Source organism: Clarias gariepinus, chromosome 20 (genome assembly GCF_024256425.1).
Source record: "Clarias gariepinus isolate MV-2021 ecotype Netherlands chromosome 20, CGAR_prim_01v2, whole genome shotgun sequence".
In the NCBI taxonomy this organism is placed as follows: Eukaryota; Metazoa; Chordata; class Actinopteri; order Siluriformes; family Clariidae; genus Clarias; species Clarias gariepinus.
The window spans coordinates 20,827,728-20,836,751 of NC_071119.1; the positions used below are offsets into that span (position 1 = coordinate 20,827,728).

Below are 9,024 nucleotides of genomic sequence, written 5' to 3' on the forward strand. Positions count from 1 at the left end.
GAGATCAGTGAGGTCACAGAAGTTCTATAAAAGAGAAAGTGTTTTCCTGAACACACCAGCCCTCACACTTTTTTTTTTCTTTTCTGGAGCTAACCGCGAGTGTGCTTTGGAAAAGACCTCTCGCACGCACCGGGTGGAAAGAAAACACATCGGCGCACAGCTCATTGTCTGGCCGAACGCGCCGTAACGATCACTTTTCATGGCAGGAGCCAACGCGTAAACCTGTTCCCCGACGCCCTCAACCTCCGAGTCCTAACTGACGTCCAGCTCCTGAAAGGCCTTGTGCTGGTTTTAATGGTTCTAATGGAACACGCTGTAAACTCCTAAGCCTTACGGGTCCCACTGATCCTCGCAGGTGACGGTGTCTCAGGCTGTCTGACGTAATCATGCTTTGAACTGAGTGTCTGGGATTTCTCAAAATCAGGAGGTTAAATGTGTCGGATCCGATTAGGGCAGTGGCGGCTCGGGGAAAGAACCGCGAGGTGGTGAGATCAGACCACGCGACTGCCGTGGAAAACTCGGCTGGGTGTTTGTATAAGGAAGGGTGTTGAGGTCAGGTCAGGTGTGGTTAGACTGGATGGATAATGAATAAATGAATAAATACGAGGGGCGTTTAAGCCAAACCGGGACTTTTGATTACGGAGAATAACAGAACAGTTATAAGAGTAAAAACTCCCTTTATTTCTCTATATAATGCCCTGTTACACTAATGCACTTATCCCAGTGTTCCACTTGTGCTTGGATACCCTCAAGGTAGAAAGTTTTCAGTATGCCGGAGCCATAATCGGACTTCCTGTTTCACGTCTGAAACACTGGCCTCCCAGGAACCACCTTTTATGGCCCAAACATGTAAAAATGGATTTAAACAAGGTCAAAATGGTACAGGAGATTTGCCAATAATAATAATAATCTTAGGATCAGTCGTTCTACTCACTGAATGTTCACAGGAACGACTGCGGTGGGCTCTGAGCCACTTGATTTATACGGCCTTCTTTTAAATCCATTGGACATTGGACATTTAAAGGCATTGGACTATGGTGCGGAAGATCTCAGGTTAAAATCCCACAACCACCAAGTTGTCCCTGTTGGGCCCTTAACCCTAGGTATATAATCAGATAAAAATGTAAGTCGCTCTGGATAAGGGCATCTGCCAAATGCCTGAATGTAAAGTTGTTTTACATCACCATGCTCTGCTTCGAGTCTTCTGTCCTGGTTTGACTAAAACGCCATTTGTAAATAAAATTATTAAGTATTTCTAATGTCTTGGAAGGAGGAATGAAAAAATGTTGGTTGGAAGACAGATACAAGGAAAAAAACATTAGTGAATAAAATGGAGAAGTGGAGAAACAGGAGAGACAAGAAAAGAAAGGGAAAATTAATGGACAAACAGAAAAGATGGAGGAAAGAAAAAAGGGATATTAAAAGAAGGTAAACAGCAACCAAGAAGATAAAATAAAAAATAGAAACAACAGTAGTTTAAGGGGGAAAAAAAGAGAAAGAAAATTGTGGAGAAATGGGTAAACAAGGAAAAAACAGAAATAAAAAACAAAAAGGATGTTAAATGAAAAAAGGAGTAGAGAACAAGAAAGGAATCAAACAAGAAAGTATAAAAAAAAAGAAGTAAAAAAACAGGAAAACCAGGAAGGATATGAAAATGTCCAAGAAAGAACAAAAAAAGATTGTTTCAGTAGACTGTGTGAGCGGTACAGTGTGATCATGTCATCAGTTACTCTATGTAATTAATTTACAGGCGTGTCTCTGAGTTTGGTGGCATGGTGGTGTAGTGGTTAGCACCGTCACCTTGCACCTCCAGAGCTAGGGTTCGATCACCAGCTGGGTTCAGTTCCAGCCTGTGTGTATGTTCTCCCTGTGCTTGGTGGGTTTCCCCCGGGTACTCCGGTTTCCTCCCATAGTCCAAACACATGCAGGTTAGGCTAACTGGCGTTTCCAAATTGCCTGTAGTGTGTGTGTGCCGTGCGATGGATTGGCCCCCTGTCCAGGGTGTACCCCGACTCCCGGGATAGGCTGCAGTACCCCCTTTTTCATCCTCTAAACCACCTGATCGAGCTCATAATCCCTGGACTTACTCTATACAATGCACGGCAACCACAGGGTTTCAGAATAAGCTTCAAAAGCTCCACTTCCTCTGACACGTCCTCTCCCGGAGCTAGCTCAGAGGCTGGGGATCTGAGTGACAGGAAAGATAGAACTTTAAATCCCAGTCATCAGTGTGGAGGAGCCTGGACTCTGATCAGAGTGTCAGAAGAAATCATGAATAAACATCACTCACGTGCTGCTCACTAGGCACTGGAGAGAGGAACCCATGAGGAACTGGCTGGCACAAGGGCCAAAGAGAGGGTGCAAAAAAGAGCACTTTGCGTGTGTGTGTGTCCGTATCCACTGGGCATCAGCGCACTCTTTAGACGAGCAAACAGAAACATTTCGACCAGCTCTTGTTCCTCGCATCGCCCACAGGCAGCCTGAGGAAAAGCCATTGATCATGGAGTTCATAAAAACGGACCTGTTAAACCTCTGAACACTAAAGAGGAATCTGAAGCTCTTCCTTTTTTTGCAGAGAGAGAGAGAGAGAGCAGGAGCTTTGCTCTAAATTTCCTCGTTCTGATCTCTCTGACCCATTTGTTCTCCTTCGTCTGGCAGTCGTTCAGGTTCAGACTCCTCACGGCCAGTAAGAGGAAAATCGACTGCAGACGAGACCATAGGTCACGACAACAGGCACTTGAGATCACTTTAAGCTGTACACACTTGCTATTTCAGGTGAAAGGGAAAAGGATGGGATGTAATTCGAGGCAATATAGGTTCGTCTTTTCCTTATCCCTGTTGAACATCTGGCTGTAAAACCAATACGAAGTTTTTAATATTGTTCTTAAGGCCAGTTTTTTTTTCATTTGCCGATTCCTAGCACTTTATATCTCTCACCGTCACACTATTAGCGTTGGCGTACGCTTCCTCTGAAACATGATGCTACTATGTTTTTTTGCCTGTTGCCTGGAGAAAAAGTTCTATCTGCCCTCTTCCACATACAGGAGTTCACAAATGCAAAGGTTGCTCTACACTGCCCTCTACAGGAATGCACCCACCCAACGAGCACTGCCAACAAGGAGCTTCCTCACAGGTCTCCATAAGAAAGAGAAATAATGATTCTAATCATGACGAGGATGATCTCAAAACACATTTTTTGACCTATGGTCAAAAGCTTTCTGTTTTTAAAAGCGAAAACAACTAACAGATGCAGTTAGGAGCTCCTCATTTCATAAACAACCATGTCAGAAGACGTATCTAGTGGTCTTGGCAGAAGATGCTATTCTTTTTCAGTTTTTTTAAGTTATTGTTCTGCATCAAGCAAAGAAAAAAAAAGATTTGCTGAAACAACTAAAATTGGGTAAAGAAGTGTCTAATGCTTTATTAAAACCTGGAAGGATAGTGGTAAACCATCATCTTCGAGGAAGAAATGTCAAAAAAACATCCTGAATGATTGTGATGGGAAAGTATTTAAATGTGCACAATGGGAAGAGAACTCAAGGTATTAGAAATACACAGCTTTGTAGCCTTAAGAAAACTGCTCATCACTTAAACTAATCAGAAAAGGAGCATAAAGGATGGACTTTGGGGAATTTAAAGATCTACCCTGTTGCAGAGTGATGCGCGCATCAGGGTAAGAAGAGAAGCAGATGAAGTGTTATGATCTGGGGTTGCTTCTGTTGGACAGGTCTAGGTTGAGCAATGTTAAGTTTCCCCCCAAAAAACGAGGTCAGCTGACAACCTGAATGACCAGGTTTTTCTATCAATGGAATTTTTTCTTATCTGATGCCCCAAGCATATTCCATGATGATGATGCCAGGATGCATTGGGCTCAAATTGTAAAAAGGTTCACAGGGAGCATGAGATCAGTTTCAAAAATGGATTGGCCAGAACATAACCTTGTAGAGAAACTCTGGGAAGTGCTGGAGAAGGCTACAAAATCTTGGAGAGAAATTAAGGGTACTCTGAGCAGAAATTGATGCTGACATTGCATAAGATCATCAAAATAATTTCATGTTCTAAATCAAAGCAAAATGTGGTCCAATGAAATATTATAGTGTCCCTTTTTTCTCTTTGAAAATGTATAAAGCGAATATATATATATATATATATATATATTTATATTTTATATATATTTATATTTTATATATTGGCTAAAAAGGGTTAATTTCTCCTGTGTATGGAGACTTTGGGGCGCCCTGTATAGCTCCAAACACATTAGAAATATATTTATAGTTTCCCTTATCTCACTACCAGACACACAACAGTGTGAATACTGCAACAATATAAAAGCATGAAAAAACAGACTTTCCATAAAGTGTTGAAAAATAGCTTAGTGAATTTTATTTACTTTTCAATTAATTCCATCGTCATCATTCTCTCAAATTATCACTCTCTGCCCACACACACATTTTAATTATTAACAAGTGAAAGATATTTAAAAAAAATAACTTAAATGAGTTTTTCATATTAATCAGTGTTCTGTATTAGGCTTCATGGCTTGTAATGGAATGTTAGCTGGCTGTTTTTAAAGCTACGCTGGACTCTGCAGGGACGTGTTGATGGTCAACGTTCAGTGTTCTGGTAAGAGGGTAGCGGGAGGAGATCAGCTGAAGCCATGGAACCAGGACCCAGCTGTCAGGAAGCTGCCAAAGAACATGAGAGAAAATAATCGATGAGACTCGTGTTTTAAGGTTTTAAGATGTTGCTCCTTTTTAAACAACCAGGTCTCTGAAATCTGAGAATTTTACAGCTGAAATACAACATGCAGCTTTCTTTTCCAAACGTGCCATTTTAGTGTCTGTAACTTTAAATGAACCGCACTCTGAATGGGAAGTGTGTTTTTCCCAGCTAATCAGAGCACTGGGACTGGAAACATCCATGTTTGGGACCTTATTAAGTGTTATTTCACAATGACCTTATCAATGTTTATTGAAATAAGTAAGCTAAAATGCATAAATATTTAGGAACACAAGGTTAACTGTTAGTGGCTAGCTTCTAACTGCTAATGGTTAACCCAGCCCTTGTTATAAGCTAAACCTTGGTTGGCTGCTACCCACTAACCCACTGCTTCTCAACTTTTCAATTTAGTGCTTTCTAGGGTTCCGGCGTATCTGATTTAACAAATTTAATTATCAGAAGTTTCTTAATTGTACTGAGTTTGGGGAAAACACCTTCTAGCCACATTCTTCTTCCTTGTTGTTTAATGGCAATTCGAGTCCTGTAGGTTGCATTACCACTGGCTGTAGGTCTCAATTTAAGAGTTTAAATTAACACTTGTGTTTGGTTTTATACTACAGTCTGTAAATGGTGGATAAGAGTAAAGCATATACTTGTATTACATTAAAGTGTTCAGTCTAATGACCAATGTCTTATATGTTATGCATTTTGCAAAGTAAAGTAAGTACAAAGTAAAAAAAAGAAAAAAAATATATATATATATTAAAAAAAAGGCCATTAGTGAGCTGGGCATCTGATCGTACACTGTGACTAGCTGGTTGTAACACCCCAAAACACCCCTACTGAGTCGACTAAAACAGCGCGATGTAACCGCGCCGGAGGAACTGTCACGAGTGGGTCATCAGACCTGAGCAGCAATTACAAAAGGTCTGTACTGAACAAGAACGCTGTGAGCTGTTGACATACTTTCATTACGAAATCTGTAAGCGGTGTGTGCGCCATATGAGCTTACCCGTCATCTGTTCTGCAACCGAGCCACGGGGTCTGGTCCTTCCATAACACCCGGATTCCAGCAGACTGCAATTACAATTATACACAGGTTTAATTAGATTTACAATTTTTGAGACTATGAGGATATACACTACTAGTCAAAGGTTTGAACACACCAAATAACTCCATGGTTTCTCCTGCTTTTTATTTCTTCCTACATTATAAAACAATGCTAAAGGCATCAAAAGTATGCAATAATTTCCTTTAAACCTTTGAAATGTGGCGGCTACTTATGATCTGTAAAGCCTTCGTAATGGGTCTAATCTGAGATGCTGTTAACTGGTGATTTATTTAAAACAAAAAAACATTCAATTAGAAGGTGTGCATAAAATAAAAAAGGTATAAAGTCAATAAAAGTAACCAATTCTGTTTTAACATTAAATGACAGTTCATTAAATCTGACTAAAAACATTGTCAAGCTGTTTTATCTGCTACACCAGCAGCCCTGACTGTGATCTCAGATTACAGGTTTATATTAATGTGCTCGCTCTCAAGAGCAAACATTTTCAGAGTGACGTAACCCAGTCCAATAATATTAGTTTATTCTGTTTTTTTTCTTCCTTTCAACAAAGATAAACATAACAGTGAGAGATTTACTGATTATAGATGCCATTACCACAAGTCAAAAAGCAGAAGTATGACACGTTTAATCGACTTGAACAGAAATAAATCTAAAATAGCTGTCAAAGAGGCCCTGGGTTGGAGTTCAGCATTGTTCTTTTGAGCCAAAAATGATCCGGTCCTATCAGCACTTTCCGCTTAGTGCTACTGTCTCCCCAGTTTCTGCTGCGCAGGTGTGATGTGTTACATCAGTTAATATGGAACTGTGGTTCGAGTAAAACTAAATTGCATGATTTGCAGGAATAAAGAGCAGCATGCAGTGATTTATTTTTTTTAATTTTTTTGTGGACTGTGGTTGTACCTGGCGATGAAACAACTCAAACAAAAGCGTTTGGATATCTGCAAAAAACATTTGGCTGATACTCTATAGAAGGTGAAAGTTTCTTGAAGGAGAAGCATTACTTGTGATGAGACTCGTATTAATCACTGAGAGTAAACGGAATGCAATACTCTGGTTGCTGACAAGGAAAAAGTTCAAAAGTTAACCATCAGCTGGGACATTCATCAACGCTTACAGTTTTTTAGGATTCTCAAGGGCCAGTACTGGAACATTATCAGGAAAAAAGTTGAACAATCAACAGTGCTCGTTACAGTGGGGACGCTTATTGAAAAGGTGAAGCCTAAACCTCAGATTAAACGTTGAAAACTGCTATCCAATCATAATCCTGCATGACGACACACGTCCCCACACCGATCTTGCTCCATTTAGCTTTAACCTGTTCGGTCCCTAAAAGCAGGATGAAGTTAAAGCGAACACAGCGGTCCATCCATCATTATTTTTTTTTTTCTTAATGAGGGAATATGAAAGCTTGCTGGCAGATGGACAAAAAGTATTGAAAAGCATGGATATTATGTGCGGATAACTTTTGACTCACCCTTGTCGGTTTGATCAGTGGATATCATAGCGTAATAAATGTTTATTAAAAAGTTGGCTGATAAAGTCACAGTCAGTGTATGTTATTTTAACTCCCGCTAGGGGCGCTATACTTGTCCCGCTCTTGTTTTACCGCAGTTGGTATCCAGTAAGTTCTAAAAATCCGCTAGGGGCGCTGTACTAATTTTTGCATCGATATAAAATATGAATGAAAAAACATTGTTACAAGAAAATAATCAACCTCAAAGTGGAAAAAGTTATTCGCTTATGCAACTGGCCACTTCACAAAACAATGTCCTTAAATATTTTTTATATAAAAACACAGCCTGAAGTGTGTTATTCCTTTCAAAACAAAGTTTTGTTTTAAAAAAAAAAAAAGTTAACACAGTTTCACCCACAGTATAAAAAGGGTTTAAACAATGGGTGAAAATTCAGAGATAAAACCAAGCATATTAAAGAGTACATGTTTCTCTAATATGCTTAACATTACTTAAGGGAGCTGTTTGAGGTGATATTTAAAGTTTTCAAGTTAATTACACAACTAAATGACTTATTTACACAAAGAATTATCATGTAATGTCAGGAAAACCTCGTCATAACTATTTTCGGTCCTGTTTTATGAAATTAAACGTAACATACAGGTAAATTAACACTAAACTTGCGTCGGTTGTGTGCATTCATGTATACGTGACACACTCCACGCAGCTACCTAACACATTAGCATTTAGCTTGTTTGGCTGTGTAACGTTATCCGTAACAGTATCTATCCGTCTCATCTTACCGTTTATGGGACAACAAAATAGATGAAGAGGAAAAAGACGATGTCGAACATCAGAAAAACCCAAAAGTCGAACCAGTAAGAGTGTTTAGGTAAAGGAGCCACCGCCTTCTTGTCTTCCACAGTCCCCATCTTCTTGGCTCTACTTCCTGCTTCCGCCGCTGACCGGAAATGACGGTTTTATGGGCGTTTTTTTCGTATTGCATAACTAAAGAAAAAGTGAAAAAAGTCTGTAAAAAAGTATGTATTTAATGTATAATCTGATTTCAAAATTGATTTTATTTATTATTATTATTATTATTATTGTTGGTGGTCCTGGTTAGCCTTAAAGCACATTAAGCAAATGTATTTATGTATGTAGGAATTAAATAAATACATAAGTAAATAATTAAATTTATAACTATTTAAAATAGTTTAATTTATTTAAGGTTATGAGGAATTGTGGTGTAGTAGTTAACACTGTGGCCTCACAACTCCAGGGTCGAGGGTTCGATACTCAACTCATGCTTGGTGGGTTTTCTTTGGGTATCCCCGTATCCACCCTCAGTCCAAAGACATGCAGATTAGGATCCCAAATTGCTGGTAGTTTGTGTCTGTATGTGTTTGTGTGCCCTTTAATGGATTGGCATCCTGTCCACCATGTACCCCGCCTTGTGCCCTAAGTATCTTGGGATACGCCTCAGGCCCCCGCAACCCTATGTACAGGACACAGCGGTAGAGACAATAAATAAATAGAAGATAAATAATAATAATAATAATATCAATAATATTTTTAGTTTTGCATTTTAGTCCACTTGCCATCCAGGAAACCGGGTGCTGGATCCTCCGCACCCTGGAAATATAGCCGTCATTTTTGCGGCAGATACTTAAGGATTTGATTGCCAGCTGGACACCTAATTGTCATTCAAACACTATAAGCCAATTTGAGAACGCTAACTAGAATAATCTGATTGTTTTTGGACTGTGGGAGAAAACCAGAGTA

At 39.5% G+C, this 9,024-nt stretch overlaps 1 long non-coding RNA gene across 1 annotated transcript; it reads right to left on the reverse strand.

The window, feature by feature from the left end:
• Window positions 1-4,360: 4,360 nt before the first annotated feature.
• LOC128508569 (uncharacterized) lies at window positions 4,361-8,195 on the reverse strand. The gene is made up of 3 exons (XR_008355933.1): window positions 8,046-8,195; window positions 5,732-5,796; window positions 4,361-4,685 (listed from the first exon to the last, which is right to left on the reverse strand). It is a non-coding gene; the product is annotated as an uncharacterized LOC128508569 (long non-coding RNA).
• Window positions 8,196-9,024: the final 829 nt, after the last annotated feature.